The following is an 18,063-nucleotide window of genomic DNA, read 5'->3' on the forward strand; positions in this document are numbered from 1 at the left end:
TTGAGGAGGTTAAGGCAAGACTAGTGGCAGATCCAGTGCTAGCATGCCCGGACTTCAGTAGAACTTTCATCCTGCAAACAGACGCCAGCGACTACGGCATCGGAGCGATACTGACGCAGGACACCGAAAAGGGCGAAAGAGTAATCTCCTACTCGAGCCGAACACTGAACGGCGCGGAAAAGAGCGGCACACAGGCGTGTCACAAGCGGCCCGGGAATCAGCGGGACTGCAGCAGTGGGCGGAGCATCGATTGAAAGCGGTACGTGAAGGAGAAGTGGGTCATCCAGGAGGCACGGACTTTGGACCCAGAGTGGAGAGATCCAGCGGGCCGTGCGCAAAAGGGAAATAACGGTACTTGGAGGCCCTATATAAGGCCGCAGAGCGCTGGCAGCTGGATCAGTCGATCACGAGGAGTCAAACCTTCAAGATCAATTAAAGTACCAAATAAACAGTCAGTCAAGCAAATAATCTACGAGGGAGCTACAACCAAGCGAGTCGTCGGAAGCAGCGCCGTGGGAAGCATACAAGGAGCAAGATCGCCACGTCGAGACGTTCGGGATTAGGACATCAGGAATCTCCGAATTGAGACACAGGTGGCTGAGTTCCGAAAGGCATCACGCGGCTAAGTCAAGGCGTTTGTTTGCTAACTTTGTCACGACCACACCCTGGCGAGTCGCCCGGCGGGTCTGTCAGAGACAAGCAAAAGAGTCCTACGACGAAGAGCCCTCAGCTTGGGGAGGAAAGTTGTCTGCGACCCAGCGTACCTTGCCCGACCAAGCAGGACCTGGCGTGACGGACGAGCGGTAGATCGATTTGCGGTTTCAAGAGGCGGCAGCCTGGAGAGCCCTGCGATTACCGGCGAAGTTCCCGAGCAGCGACCGCCCAGCTCCCCGAGCGCCAGAACAACGAGATACTGGTCAGAAGACAGCGCAGAGGACATCGACAGCGACGCCAGCAGACATTTCCGGCAGCCACGTTACCATCGCCGCGCGGAGCTCATTGGGGAGCGCAGGAGCGTCGCGGACGTCACGCATTATGGTGAAGCCGGGTGGAACGTTCGTCTGCGCTAGGCGTAAAGCGAAGTGAACCGCTAGACAGCCTCCGGGCGGCAGCCTTGACTGTCAGCGCGAACTGAGCAAGAACCTAGCGGGACCGTCCGGGACAGAGCAAGGGACAGGTATTGCCTCGAAAGGCGTCAGCCTGGAGAGCAAGGCTTGTTCACCCTAGTCTGAGAACGGTGACGCTTCCCTAAGCCCACAAGGCCGAACTCTCTGCGGGTCTAAGGCGCAACAAGCGACCCCGAGGCAACGCGTCGGCAAGCAAGCAGAGGCGGCCACTACGAGCGTCCCGAGACCCAGGATCCAGAGGAGGACGAGTCAACGCGTCGAGGAGCCAGAAAGAGGAGCGCCAGCAGCCGGCGGAACCAGAGCCAAGAGATACCGAAGCCAGCCCAGCCACACACCCGCTGTACTAATACCACGAGAATAAATCCCACTGTTACCATTTGAACACTTTGTTTTCTCACTGATCTACGGGCAATCACGTCATATAAATTTGGTGGGACGAACGCACAATCTTCTGAGCTAGCCGCACGAATCTCGTAGCGAGCAGACACACAAAAATCAGTTCGTTACATAGTGATAGTTGTACATTTTATATTTTGATAATTCTGGAACGGTGAAACCAATATAGACAGGTCTATCATAACGAACTTGCACTTTTTCATTTGTATTGCAAACTTATCATCGGTAAATTGTAATACATTTCTAAAATTGAATTCTGCGATAAGTGCTCTAGTTCCTAATTTTCTACCTTTACTCTCCCATCTAGACACTAATTTAGTTGATTTTCTCTTGTCAACGTTCTCCATGGTCTTACCGTAGACTGCATTGTTTAGCAGTTTGAACAAATTATTTTAAAATTCATTTACAGCCAGTGTTCTGTGATGATTATTACAATCAATATATTTTTTAAGCCAATAAGATGTATTCTAAGTCTACCTCTAAAATATAACCAATTGATTGATCATCTACGCATGTGTTTAAATCAAAATTTTCAAAATTTTCCCCTTCTGTTGTTTCTATCCATTTAAAATTTTTATATGGAAAAGCTTGCAACATGGCATATTCAACCAAAATCCGTGATCACCGAAAATTCCATTGAAACTGTGCGTGAATTCATAAAAAATCAGCCGAAATCATCATTGAAATTCATGGAAATAGAATTGAACATCTCCAAAATTTAACTCAGCCACAGTAAAAAATTCCCGATCATAAAGATTGTCCTTAAGATTTGCACTCTTTATTTTTTACTGTGTTCCAGCTGCATGTGTATATTTACAAAAACAATCTAATACAGTCCACTCGAACTACTTTTTTCTAATACAGTCCACTCCAACTACTTTTCTCGACCTACAAATACGGCTAAACTGTTTCTAAAACAAAGTGACAATATCCACAAATTTACTCCAGCAAATCGTTTGCAATTTAGTTGTGCAGGTGACAAACAAACGCACCGACATACAAACATAAGCGAAGTCTTCCCATTCCCGCAACGTTATTCTGCTATTCGCACCCCAAATATATACGTACGTACAGTGTACATACATACGTATACCGTATATCGCCAGTGCACAGTGGGTCAAGAGCTCACAAAAAGTGTTCCTTTCAAACAAACAATATTAAAGACCGTAATTCCATACATAAGTCCGACCATCCGATATAATAAATATTTATTGCCTATCCGACAGTGTGACCGTATATATTTACAATCTTAATTGGTTCCTAAATTCCAATTTGATTCCAATCCGTTTCCTTACATCAGAATTAAAATTCTAAATTTTTTAACGTCATGGCAACATCAGTAAAATCCGCTTTAACCCGATTTATGGCCACAGCTGACTGTCTGATCCACTTTGAGGCCACTGTGAACGCTCCAGGTGCTCCTACACCAACGTTATCCGCCTGAAAAATCCGTCGCGATCACCTCAATTCCTTGTGGCAAACGGTAAAGGCAGCATACGACATATGCTCCGACTGCATTATAGCTGCAGGCGAGAGCGCCGCAGACACAAAATCCATACTAAAGTCCAAGTATTACCAAACGTACTCCACTTACGAAATATTTGCCGCGCAGCTGATGGAACAAATCCAAAAGGGCTCCTCCCAAATACCTCAAGCTCCAGTAACTCCGTCCCAAAATTTCACGTCTTATGGCTGTCGGCTCCCTCCTATCGACACAGAGGTTTTCTCTGGCGGTTATCTTCGCTGGCCGACTTTCCGGGACCTTTTCACGGCAATATACATTGACAATCCGAGTCTAACGCCCGTTGAAAAATTATTCCACTTAAATTCAAAAACAAGTGGCGAAGCTCATTCCATAGTTTCAAGATCCCCACTCACCAATGATGGCTTTCGCTCAGCCTGGAATAACCTAACTGAGCGTTTCGAAAATAAGCGATTGCAGGTAAACAGTCACCTGAAAACACTTTTCAATGTGCAATCCATAGCACAGGAGTCGGGAGCAGCCTTAAAGGAACTTCAACGCACTTTTCAAGGTTGCTTAACTTCCTTAAAATTTTCCGGTGTTAATATTGAGAATGGGGACCCTATCCTGGTTTATATGTGCTCGACAAAACTACCAAAGCTCACTCTCTCATTATGGGAGCAATCCATCCAAAATAAAGCCGAAATTCCTACGTGGCTTGAGCTTGATTCATATTTGACGGAGCGCCATCTAACTCTTGAGGCCGTCGATAGCTTCCGATATGCCAATTTCCACCACGTCCAGTCCAAAGACACAAATCGAGAGGCAGAATTTCCAAAAATAAATTCCTTCAACACAAGGTTAGTTCCGATAACCAAAGGCTGCGATCTGTGTTCGAAGAAGAACCACCCCGTGCGTATATGTCCACGCTTCCTACAGATGACGGTAGAAGATCGCTTAGCCTATATCCAAAGGAAGCAGTTGTGCTCCAATTGCTTTGCAAGTAGCCATCAATTCCGGGATTGCACAAGCGCTCACAACTGTCTCACTTGCCAAGATCGGCATCACACATTGCTGCATCGAAACAGCGGTCCTACTACTCCGACGATTCCATCCGACCCTCCAAGGCCAGTATCCGCCTCAGTTCCACACATCATTTCGTCCTATTCAACGCAAGTTTCCGTACAAAAAGTTCCTCCTAAGAATACTCCATCCGAATATTGGGTTCCATACCCCGCCTTGGATGGCAGACGTACTCGAGGTATTAAATCCTACCAATGCCGAGTCTGCCAAAAGGTCCATCCTCTACGGAAGTGCCACCACTTTCTACGGCTAAGCCCCCAGAATCGGCTTCAGGAAGTACACATCCAGAAGTACTGCTCCAATTGCTTGGCTCACAATCATTCCAAGGACTCCTGCCGCAGTGGTCATCACTGCCACAAGTCAGGAAAGGCCCACCACACTCTCCTACATACGGACGACCGATCTACACTTCCAACATATTCCTGAGCCTACTATCCTGAGGTTCTTGCTACGGGTGTCCTCGCAAGGGGGGGGGGAGAATGTTCACGCCAAAAGGGCGTTTAATTTCAGGAGACAGTGTCGAGCGGCAGTTTTATCCAGATTTCTATATCTCGCCATCTCTCCCCTAAGTCTCCGCTCTGCTCTGGAGCGCTTAAGTTAAGTTAGGCTTAAGCAGTTCATGTTTCAAAGTGATACAATAAACATCTACGCACGTCGCGTAAAAACCCCAAAATACTCCCGTGTTTTTTGGGTACCACTCAATCTTGGGGCTTCAATTATTTCAACGATCAAGCCGCACCGCCCCAACACAAAAGTTCATCTACACGGTTAAGCGCATCAAATCTGTACAAAGACCTTGTATTTTTTATGCTTTCCTGCTAAAACCTTAGCATTCTACAGGAGTTTGTGACATGAGTTTGAACTATTCACTTGAGCTAACAGGTATAAGCAATACAGCGACGATATGCCTAACCCAAAAGCGCCACCAAATGTACACCTCCGTAGGCCAGCTGTAAAATTTAATAAAGTAAATTTACAAATACTACTTAAAGATGTAAGCGAAATCTGCCCACCGCTGGGTTAGCATCTGCATCCGTCCCGACTTTCTCGCAGAACCTGCACGTGGCATCGTGGAATTTGATCGGGCAGGATTCGTCGTTCGAAGGATGCTTCCTGTAGAAGTCTGCTCCTTTTCCACACTTATAACACGCCAGCGCGTGTAATGGGCCTCGGCATCCTTGTCCATCCTCATAACGCCCTCGTGTGTCTTTCCGCTGCCGGTTAAATTCTACCACCGTGACCGCGTCCGGCAATTCCTCCAGTGTCTGGATTTCCTCTATTTCGTTGATCGCCGATCGGCTGCGCATGTTTTTTCCTGTGTTTCTCAACCAGCGATCAACTCGGAGTCCCTCTCTTTTGAGCTCCGCTAATGAGGTTATTGGGGATGTTAACAGCAATCCCCCCATCAGGGAGTTCATATAGTCCTTTAAGAGCTCGACGAATTCATCTTCAGCGATTTTGTGCTTAAGCTTGAAATGCAAGTTGTGCATATCCGAGACAATCGCTAAAGGTTTCGTGCGGCCCTTGCTTGCGTTCCATTAATTCCTTCACTTTCATATGGTCACTTCCGGTAGTGGAAAATCCCCGTCTCATTTCCTGGGTCAATGAGTACCAACCCGCCTGGGTGTTCTTAGCCGGTGCATCTGAGCATCGGAGCATGTCCTGCGTTACCGTTTCCAGAGGAGGAGTCTCTTGATATCTCAATAAGCTGTCTGTTGGATTCGGAACAGTTCGGGGCGGCGAGGGCAGCCCCTTCTGTTCGGGTCTCCTGGGTGTCGAAGACTTCAATTCGGTAATTTGTGCTTTCAGCGCTTCTATCTGGGCGCTCATACCACGCTGCATTTCGAGCTCCATCAACCTTTGTGCCCCCTCCCACCAGTCGTCGGAAAACAGGTTGCTTGACCGATCATTTTTGGGCTTCACAACCGTCTCCTATTTCTCTGGACTCGAACCAAGCAAACGACCTGACCAACTAGCCTAATACGTTGTGGGGCGTCGGCCAGAGAAACTAAAGATCGTCCACCGCCCAAATATGTCAAGGGAAACCGCAAAGACTCGAACCAAGAAAACGACCTGACAAATGCCTAGTACGTTGTGGGGCGTCGGCATTGCGTTTCCTGTCAGTTCCCCCACCTCCCATTCTGTCCTGGATCGACAAACGAGCAGTAGACCCGCACCGCAACAGCTAAATGCGTTACCGTAATGCTTGCGCTCCTGCTCTTTCTGGACTCGAACCTTTCAAACGACCTGATAAATGCCAAGTACTTCGTGGGGCGTCGGCCAGAAAGCACCTATAAATTGTAATTACGTTAATTTCAACAAATAGTTGTTCAGCACGTAGTTGTAAGTATAGTGTTATAAAAAGGATAACTCATAGTTTTAGATTTAAGGAAATTCTGGTAAATTTGCCCATGAACACAACAGGAAATTCTACGATTAAAAAAAACATTTCAAAGTCAGGCCTCTATTCTGCGACAAAGTTCTGATTGAGTGGCCTCTCAACACTGACGTTCAAAGAAGTCGGGGACTTTACAGTTACTAATTTAAAGACAAAAACAAGTATATATATAAAAGTTCCCTGCACTTTAAAACAGTCAAATTACTCATGGCAAATAAAGATGAAAGCTTTGCCATCCCTAGGTACATCCACTGTGATACCGGAGGCATCGAGATTGTGGACCCTGGTAAAATTCCTTAAGGAATATGGAATGTCCTAGCGTTGGGCGCCAATTCTGTTACGTGGGCATATTAGTGCCCGAGTCCTGACAGGGACTTGGGCTAAGGGAGAGGCGTCCGATGTTCAGGCACCATTTGCCGGCATAAGCTACGTCGTATTCGGGTAGTGGGATCTTGGTAAGCCTCTCTCCTCTCCAACATAAAGAAAATAAATATGAAAAGTGGCTGGAAAATAATATTAGTCATAAAGTTCGTCAGTCATCAGTCCACACTGCCCAACAAGCTTAGCTGTCGTTTGATCGCAATCCGATCCGGCTGTGTTTTGGCCATATTCCCTCCTCTTCACAAATTCGTGTGCCAATGGATCGACGCGGGCCGCGATATACGATCCCCTATTGTCAAGGTTGTCCGTCGAAAGTTATGTCATTGTTCTTGACCTACTCCACTTCTGGCGTCAGCACGCCCCCCTTAATAAAGCTCAAGCACTTCATGTTTTGGTATTCTTTTACATTACAAATTTATTGGGTAATACTAATATCGGCGTGCGCCGTGGATAAGTAACACAATGTTGGCTAATTCATATGGAAATTAAATTAATTGACAATTACTTTTGTTAGCGGAGAGTATCGAATTTACCACCTGTGAAGGTGCACACATCAGCAAAATGCTGACTATTCACGTCTACAAACGTCGCTCAGAGGGCTCTTGCAATTGTCATACAAGGCTGATACTCGCCGCTGAAAAATTAACATTTAATTATTATATATAAAAATTTAAAATGTATAAAAAGAGGAATGTATATCTAAATGATTATTATTATATTTGAATATTATTATACGAATTCCTAAAAGATTAATTCTTGGTCTTAACTAGGAAGGTATTAACATTGCCAAAAAATAAATTCTTATCTAAACGGGAAAGGACAATGACCGTTGGAACGGTAGAGATAATGATTGCCTTTTCGGTCTTGTTACAGTGGGCAAGTGGTGAAAAATCTAAACGGAAGGTCTCAATATATAAGTACTCTAATTCATGCACAGTTATTGGAAATTTTGCTTTGGATAACAAGTATAGAATTCTTACGTTAAACTTCGGATCATTGTTTATAGTCTTTGCTAAAGTTTCTGAAGTGATCATGGTGCACGGAGATATATATATATTTATTTATAAGAAAGGAACCGACAAACTTACCCTCCTTTTAATCCTGCGCGATGAGATCTCGACGCTCCGGATCCTGAGCTTTGGGAGATGTTATAATGGGTTTATATATTTGATGGCGGTTCACAAATACATAACACAAAAATTAAGTTACACAAAAAAAAAAACACTATCGCTGTATAGATATGTATGTATGTATGCATCGTATGGGAGTTCCACTGCGGATCACGACAGTTCCAATGCTCGGGCTGGGGCTGGTCGGTGCAGCTCCAATTTCTTGTTCTGCGTATGTATTTGGGGGTTCTGTTTACACTTGCATTCAGAAACGCATGTACTCGAAAATTGTTTGTAATTGTTTTTGCGATTCACTTTTTCTTTATAATTTTGGGGTAAAATTGATTCGCCTTTTATTGTTTTCTATTGTCTTTTTGCTGCTTAGGAGTAGTCTAACGATGAGCTACATGGTCTTGTTGACATCTTGAATATCGTTCTTGTGGTCAACGATCTCTACGGTGTTAATCACATTGGCGGTGCTGCCGACCACTTTGGACATTTTGCTGCCCATCTTGGGGTCCTTAGGCCATATACTTGGTTCACTAGTTCTTTACGTCCTTCGGAATTTTGCAGGTTGACTTCCTTCAGAGTGTGGTCGATCGCAGGACCGGTAATCAGATCGTTCTCCTGGGTGAAGTTGATCCTAGGGAAACGGTCGAGACATCTTTCTGGACACCAGGCTTTTTCCAGTCGTGGTCTGTGTTGATGGGAGTTGTACTTCTAGACCACTGTCAGGGAGATCCCAACAATTTCTGTCTCTCTGTACTCTCTTCGCTCTGGAGCCATTCCATCTGTAAGTGAGTTGGAAGTTTATTGTACTGAAAAAGAGATGTTGAGTCATCAAAACTTCTTTTGTACAGCGTGCATTCCTCAGTATTTTCAGAAAACATAGGTAGTTCATGAAGGACTGCGGTGGATCCCTGAGGATTTTGAATATTCGCGTACTAAGGTTGATCAAGGCATCCGTTGGTGACAGTACTGTTTTCTTCACCCGTTCTATGTTTACTCTCATCGTATTGCGTATCGCGTTCACATTCAAACTGCCTCAATTGTCGATCAGATGGAGATTTAATGTTGTTGTTTTATTTTCCCTGGCGGCTGGCTATGCCTCTGTTCATATCCGTCTTTGGTCACCAAAAATACGCTCTCCGCTTCCTGAGACAATTTTCGAACAGACTTGCAGAGTCTAGATTGAGTACGGTAAAATTGGTGCACAACGGGTTCTGTGTCTACATGTACTTGTAGTTGTATTCAATACGTCAAAAACTTGGCGTTCTTTTTCGCACACTTTCGCAGGTTTCTGTTGAATTTCACAATGAACAAATTTGCCTACAGACAGTAACAGCGTCGGGTCTGTGACAGCAATTGTTCTACCAACACATACAAATATGTTGATCGGTGTCTCTTTTAAACTTGGTTCAAAATATGCCTACAGACAATAGCGGCATCTGGTCTGTGACAGTTATACTTTGAACTTCTTCCATTTTACACAGATTTCAGATCGCTCAAAAAAATTCAAAACGCTTCTCAATTTACAAGACAAAATTGAAAGATGTTCAGTCAAATACACAAAAATCGTCTTTTACATCGCTCTAAAAAATTCAAAACGCTTTTCAATTTACAAGACAAAATTGAAAGCTGTTCAGTCAAATTCACAAAAATCGTCGTTTTCAATCTTTATTATGCGTTTCAATTTGGTGCTTTCTTAGCGCGTCAACTTTCACAACTATTTTTTTTTACATTGCCAGTATGACCAGCTCATAACAAATCAATTTTCTTTTCAATTCAAATTAAAATACCTATAACAATACATATTTTTCTCAAACTACATACTATATCCTTACACCCACTTTAACGCCCAAAAACCGCCAGCAAACTTCAAAAAATCTTAAGTATGAATGCGGATATCTCAGAAACTATTAAAGATAGGGAACTGGCATTTCAGATTTAGATTCCGTAGCACCGCAAGTTTGTTACGAGAATGTGCCACGCCCACAAGCCGCCAAGGCCTGTGGCGCCCACAATTTTCATGCTAGGAAAACAGTTTAACTGAAATGTATTAGTCTCGTCAATACCTGTCGATAGACCCAAAAAAAGTTTGCCACGCTCACTCTAACGCCCATAACGCTGAAATCTGTCTACCGCCCACATAACCATATATTGACACCTCGGGTAGGTGGCGCGTTTTAATCTCGTTTTGCTGCTTGCATACCTCCATTTCCCTTTTGTCTGTTTAGCTGATTAACGGGTATCTGATAGTCGATGTACTCGACTATAGCGTTCTTCCTTGTTATTTATGTATTAGTTTGACTTTAAAATGTTCTTTATTGGTAAACAATTTTATTTCAGTGTGTATAATTAAACAAATATTTTTTTTTGTAATTTTGGCCTTACTTTTAATAATATCGCGATTTTAGATCTGAGACTTTTTTAGCACTTGTTGTGCAATTTGTACAACTTAAAATAATTCCGCATAGTTTCCATTTCCTTTTGTGATTCTACTTTATTTATTACATTTGCCGGGGCCGAAAACTTTACAGCGCACACCCACGAAACTTTAACCAAGGATAAACAACTACTATAACCGAAAATAACTATATTAACAATACAAAACTATTAATTTTAATTAAATAAATAACAAACTAAATCTTACCAAAGACCATAGAATTCCAGGATGCGTAACGTGGAGTAAGAAAATGTACACAGGCGTAATTTTTGCAAAGCAACCCTCACACGTATGGGAATCTGTTTTTAGAATGCCGTTGCTGGAAAAAGTACAAAATTCAACTTTTGTCTCAATTGTCGATTCTTGAATTATGTTGACGAAAAGGAATCGATCTAAAAGACGCATTGCACATGTGGTTCATATACGGGCTGTGGCGCTCTGCGTATGTTGGTGGCCCGTGGATAATGAGATTGAGTTCTGGGCTCGAGTCCACTTTGAAGCTGGATTCAACTTAATTATACCTGTTACTCGTAGAGTAAAAGGGTATACTAGATTCGTCGGAAAGTATGTAACAGGCAGAAGGAAGAGTTTCCGACCCCATAAAGTATATATATTCTTGATCAGGATCACTAGCCGAGTCGATCTAGCCATGTCCGTCTGTCCGGATGAACGCTGAGATCTCGGAAACTATAAGAGCTAGGCTATTGAGATTTGGCGTTCAGATTCTTGAGCTTCTTACGCAGCGCAAGTTTGTTTTAGCAAAGTGCCACGCCCACTCTTACGCCCAAACCTGTAACGGCCACATGCGAGATAAAAAATTTTAACTGAAATGTGTTGGTATCGTCAATACCTTTCGATTCGAAAAAATTTTGCCACGCCCACTCTAACGCCCATAACGCTTAAATCTGTCTACCGCCGGTAGGTGGCGTATTTAAATATCGCTTTGCTGCTTGCATATCTCCATTTCCCTTTGGTCCCTTTAGCTGAGTAACGGGTATCTGATAGTCGAGGTACTCGACTACAGCGTTCTTCCTTGTTTTTTTATAGTTTTGTTTTTTTTTAATATTTTTTTAAGCTGTAGTTTTTTGACTATTTTTTTTATATTTTTGACAGGTTTTTTTTTAGTTTTTTTAATTTCATATTTTTGTATTTTTTTTAGTTTTTAATGTTTTGTATTGTTTAAATCATGTTTTGATAGACGAATTTTTTTTAGATGTACCAACTGGGACTTTAGAAATTAATCACTTCTATAGATATATATTTTTTTTTTAAAATTACATATCAAAGGTTTTAAAAAAATATCTAATAACAATAAAAACATGAACACAATAAGCAATTCACTTTGAATCAAAGCGTAATGTGTACTCATGAAAACGATTTTTCATTATATTTGGATTAATATGGTGAGTGCTTTCCATATTAAATGCAAATGTTCTATAAATAGATTAAAGCTTTACTGTTCAAAGATCCCCTAGTATTTATTTATTTATGACGAAGTATATTTAGCTTATTGCTAGTTTTACATTTGGCTGGGGAGTCTAGCTACTTACAATGTTTGTACAGCAAAACTCTAATCAATTTATCTAACATAAGCATATTATGTGAATAGCACTCATCATTTTCATCAAACCACGATGAAAAATCGATTTCTCCAGTACACGTTACACATTTACTCTTCATAAACTCTTTAATGTGTTCTTGATTTTTATTGATATTATAAATGTTTACAAAAACCTTGATATGTATTTTACATACATTAAAGAATATATCTGAAGGAGAAATTAACTTTCCAAACTCCGAATCGTTAGAGAAATTTTTCTCTGCAATAACAATTTCGGAAGGCGAATTTAACATTTCTCCCTGTTTTAAAATAATCGCTTCACATCTTTTGCAGTTGTTTGATTCCTTAGCAATATAACCTAGAATATATCGACTTCATGTCAATTCAATGGGTATATTGGTGCAACAAAATCATCTGCGGAGCTATCAAAATAAGCTTGATTTTCCTTCTCATATTCATTAAGCCCGAACGCAAGCAAACAAATTTTCCAAAGGACCTTGATTAAAACGGCTTGTAAAAACGAAGGAATGTTCCCGATTATCATTAAAAAGATCGTGAACTATTCCTAAAATTGCTTCAGTTGTTTGCAGCAAACCGTCTATACAATATATTTGCATTTCCTTCAAATTTTTCCAAACCCTATAATCAATTTGTAGAGCACACATAAAAGGATTTTTATCATACAATACGTCGCTATTAAGACAGTCAAAATAGTAATTTATTTTCTTAGCAAAGGTTGCAGTTGATTTGGCTTTTTCTAAAGAACTTCTTTGATAGCATGATCTTAAAGCAGCAGCGACTGTATGACTAAAAGTTTGGGTGGCTAAGCAAACTCTCATCTGCTCAAACCGGGTTGGGTAAACGTGAGATCTAGTTAGCTTAGTCATTCTTGTGACAGATCCCTTTTCCAAGTCATAAAGCTCTCAATTAACATCAAAGTCGACTATGCCATCGGCGGTTAATAGCTTAGATTTTAAAAGACTATTTCTTATTGGTATATCTAAAAACACGAAATATTTGTTATCCTTCAAAGTAAAGAAGGGGATTTCTTTAGTAACTCCAAGAAGAGAACAGCATTTTCTATTATTCCCTCCTTGATCAAAAACTAGACCTCTTAAGGAAAAACCAATTTCTTCAGAAACGAAAATGTTTTTAAAAATAAGAGATTTAAGCTCATCGCCTTTAATATTTGTAGCTGGGACAAAATAAATTAAAACGAATTTCCAATTCGAAAAAAAGACCTCTTAAAATAAAAACGCATATGTGTGTTCCCAAGATATTTGAGCGTTCCAGTAAATGCCACAAGCCGTCAATTATGTCGCTAGATGAATTATACGTTAAGTTCTTCTTAATAGATACTTCGTCGCATGCTAAAATACACTCCCTTTTAGCTTTATCCATCGGTTTGATTGCATCTTTTAATGCTTTATATAAGCATTCATTGTCGCCTGGTTGAAGTTTTTTTATGTAGGTTGATGCTGACCTAAAAACATTTTATAAACATTTTCACTAAAATGTTCTCATTTTCACTTAGGGCCATAGAATCTAATTCCGATACAAAATTCTTGCTTGCTTTTGTTTAAACCGTTCTACTCGTTTCTTTTTCCAGCAATTCCAGTCGTTTCTTTTTATATTGTACATTTTTTTTTTTAATAATTATTTTTTGAAAGGCTTTTGAAGTTGTAACATGTCTATGGCATTGGCGGCAAGACTCCGCCGGAGACTCGGATCAAGTTCTTTTTATTGGAAGGGATTGAAACAGGTTCGCGTCCTCTTCTGTATTCTCCACCTTTTGTATTGGTCTGGACAGACTTAGAACTGGAATGGCCCCCTTTTTTAAATACCTTTGACCGATATTTTCAGGTAAAAAGTGGTCTTCTCATAAAAAGAGCGAACCGGAGTTTGCCACAAAATCTTCCGTGAAGCCGCATTGCTTTGCCCATTCTATGAAAAGAAATGCATCATTAGAAGGAAACTTGAACAATTTCATGCCCGGAAAATCCCGCTTTGATTTCTTACAATGGGCCAGGGAGCATTTATTGCCGGTATTCATTGCTAAAAGTCAAAAATTAATTGGAGAGCTGTAAGATGTGTACTCGTCGACAACCAAATGAAGAATGTGACTTTTGTGCTTGGGTCAATCAAATCGTTGATATTTATTATAGCATCTATTATCGATATTCGACACAAACAATCGACAAAAACATTGAGTGTTAAATAAACATCTATGATGTTTTCAATCGGCCATTTTTTAAAAAATCAAGTAAAACATGGGCTAAATACCAAGGAGATTGTGTAAAACACCATAAACACCATGTTCATTTTACTTAATTGTTTAAAAAAAGACCGAGACAGTCGGAGTTGAACTCCGACCTGCACTTCCCGCGGTTGAGCGACTCGATCCCTGGCCTACAGGCGTTTGACACCTCGCTTTAGTCAAATACGATATTGAGCCCTTATTGCAGCAGACCACACGAAATGATACACCAACACAACCAAAGAGCTTTACACACAACGCACACTAGCAAGATCGAAAATCCACATCGAAAATCCACACCAAAAATTTTGCGGTACATTCAGTTGTATGGCCGTTACTCATCTTGTAGTTTATATTATCTTTGATCTTACCTAGTCAATCACAGTTTTTTATCAAAGATTTTCTCACGAATGTTTCGCCCTCTGCGGGTGCAAATCTTCTCCCTTCTGCGCCAAGATCCTACCCGCAGGTCAACCACTCCTGGGCATACCTCCCGTCCTGCTAAGATTCCTTCGTTCTTAACTTTCCCCCAGCCAACCACATCAAATGCAGTTGCACACAACTTTCTATTGTCCTGCAAGAAATCGATTTAGCGAATAAAAGGAAATTCGCAAGACAACTTAATAATATAAGAAATTATGGATAAAATGACGAAAAAGTGCCTTAAGATTCTGAACAGCCCATTTTAAAACCACTTTGGCATAATTTATAACAGATAAATAGCAAACGAAAAAATTGAAAAAAAAAACAAATGGAATTTTGGGGCAGTTTGGTGTCGCCTATTGCACCAATTTATTTATTTTTATTTATTGTACTCTGTTGCCAAAAGTTTAAAACTTAAGGTACAGGGAGGAATCGGCCATAGTTGCTGAGACTTTCGGCCGGACTAAATTGTAATTACATGTTTACTGAACAACTAGAAATTTACATATGAATGGGAAGAGAAGGAGATTAACAATTTAAATGAGTTGAAGTAGGTTAGCTTATTTGAGAAAGTTGAGGATTTGCTGAAGAGTTTCATATGAAGGGTTAATTAAGAGATCAGATAGTTTTATATTGGAGTTACTAGGTCTATGTGTTTGAAATGTGGTGCAGTCGTTAAGGATATGTGAGATCGATATGGCGTCTGTGGTGCAGAATCGGCATTGGCTGTTTATTGGCTGGGAGAATCGGTATTCGTGTGTCAGTTTTGTGTGTCCTAGTCGAAGCCTGATGATTTTAGTAATTTCTTTCCTTGGCAAGCTGCAAAGTTGTGCGTTTTTGGCGTATTCGTTGATGCTTATCATCTCTGGGTTAATGGCTTGGTACCAAGGAGATGCTTTCTGTTGTAGGTTTGTATTATTTTTAAGTATATTCGTTTTTAACAGTTTGTTAATGTCCGTGCGGTTTAGATTTGGGATGGAAATAAGGGGTGATCTTGTTGCATCTTTCGCTGCTGTGTCGGCGCATTCATTTCCTTTGATCCCAATGTGACTAGGGACCCATAGCAACATGATTTTTGTGGCGAGTTTTATGATTAAGTCCCGGATCGATGTAGTGTAAAATGACATGTTGTTACAATTAAGGACAGCTTCCAAGGTTGACAGTGAATCGGAGCAAATGCAGGTTTTACCTCTTTTCTTCTCGGCTATTCTAACAGCTTCCAGAAACGCGATTGCCTCTGCTGTGTATACTGAGGAGTAAGTTGGTAGGACAGCTTGCTTGACAATTTCTTCTTCTGTGGTAACTGCTAGACCTATTATTTCTTTGTTTTTGGAGCCATCGGTATATAGGAAGGAAAATTTCTTCTTTAAAAGGTTGTCTTTGATGTCCAAGAACTTTTTTAGGTAAACATGTTTGTTGGTAGTCGATTTTTTGGCACAGCTTAATTGTATGTCGACTAAGCTTTTGTCCAGGAAGGTTTTATTGATTTGGGCTTCTGAGGAGCTTGGGTTGGGATATCGAGGTGTTGGCAGCTATTAATGCATTGGTTGATGGTAGAGTTTCTGTATTTATACCCGTTACTCGTAGAGTAAAAGGGTATACTAGATTCGTCGGAAAGTATGTAACAGGCAGAAGGAAGCGTTTCCGACCCCATAAAGTATATATATTCTTGATCAGGATCACTAGCCGAGTCGATCTAGCCATGTCCGTCTGTCCGTCTGTCCGTATGAACGCTGAGATCTCGGAAACTATGAGAGTTACAATACTGGGATTAGGCACGCAGATTCCTGAGATTCCTGCGCAGCGCAAGTTTGTTTCAGTAGAGTGCCACGCCCACTCTAACGCCCACAAACCGCCCAAAACTGTGGCTCCTACAGTTTTGATGCTTGAATATAAATTTTAACTGAAATGTATTCTTCTCATCAATACCTATCGATTGACCCAAAAAAAAGTTTGCCACGCCCACTCTAACGCCCATAACGCTTAATTCTGTATACCGCCGGTAGGTGACGCATTTTAACCTCGCTTTGCTGCTTGCATATCTCTATTTAGCTGAGTAACGGGTATCTGAAAGTCGAGGTACGCGACTATACCGTTCTTCTTTGTTTTTATTTTTGGAGATCCGTTGTATGATTTCGTTGAGCGGGGTGTCTTTGGCCTGAAGGATAGTGTGGATTGATTTTGCTTTTAGGTATTCGGTTCTATTTTCTATTGATTGGATGTTTGCTTCAAGGTAGAGGTTATTTGTTGGCGTAGAGGTTATTTGTTCCGTAGTGCGGAATTTAGTAGGGTTCTGATTGGTTTTAGAGTAGATTTCTTTGACGTGCCGTAAGGGCGTAATCTATCTTGGAAATGCATAGGCTTTTTACGATTTCGATTAAGGTATGTGGGTGGCTATTGTATTTTCCGTCAAAATGTAGTCCTAGTAACGACAGTTCCGTAACCGTTTTGATGGTCGTATCTTGTGTTGATGCCTGGCATGAGCAGGCTTTCTTCCTGCATATATGAATGTGCTTGCATTTTGAAACAGAGAGCATTGCTCCTGATTTTCGGCACCAAGCGTTAATTTCGTTAAATAGATTGTTCAAGTTGATCGACACATTTTTGTCTCGTTTTAAATTGATAAATATGTTAAAGTCAACGGCGTATGCTGTGCGGGAAAGGTTTTTGTGATGGTCTATAATATCGGAGAGGCTGTTGAATGCGAAAAGAAAAAGTATAACCGAGAGTGGGGATCCTTGCGGTATGCCGTTGTGTAATGGTTGTACCGTTGACGTGGTATTGTTGGCTCTAACTCGGATTTTCCTATTAGACATAAAATGTGACACGTAGGTGGATATAATTGGACCACATCCCCATGCCGAGAGTTGGTTAATGATTGTGTGTAGCCCTATTTTTTCAAAGGCTTTGGCAAAGTCTAGGGATATGATTGAGAGATGTCTCTTTTCGTTGAGGGCTCTGTTGATAAGAGCGTCTGCGTAAAGCAGACAGTCCATAGCAGATTTCCCTTTTTTAAATCCGAGTTGTCGGCTATTTAGTAGTTTGTTGGATGTTGCAAACCACCATAGCCGTTTCGATATTATTTTATCTAGTGTTTTTGACAAGCATTGATTGAGGGAAATAGGTCTGTAGGATTCTGTTAAAGTTTTGTCCGTACCTGGTTTGTGTATTGGTATAATTATGCTAGATTTGTAGGTTTGAGGAATGTGTGACTTTAGGATGCTATTGAAGAAATTTATGATTCTCATTTGACCGGGTTTGCGACGTGTTGGATCATTGGATAATTTATTTTGTCCTGTCCTGGTGTTTGACCTTTTAGGCTGTTTAGGGCGGTAGAGAATTCAAGAAATTTTATATCTTGTTCCTTAAATAGTGCTGTTCTGTGTGTGGTGTTTCCTTGGTTGAGTGTGAGTAATTTTT

Source organism: Drosophila suzukii, unplaced genomic scaffold, assembly GCF_043229965.1.
Source record: "Drosophila suzukii unplaced genomic scaffold, CBGP_Dsuzu_IsoJpt1.0 scf_10, whole genome shotgun sequence".
NCBI lineage: Eukaryota > Metazoa > Arthropoda > Insecta > Diptera > Drosophilidae > Drosophila > Drosophila suzukii.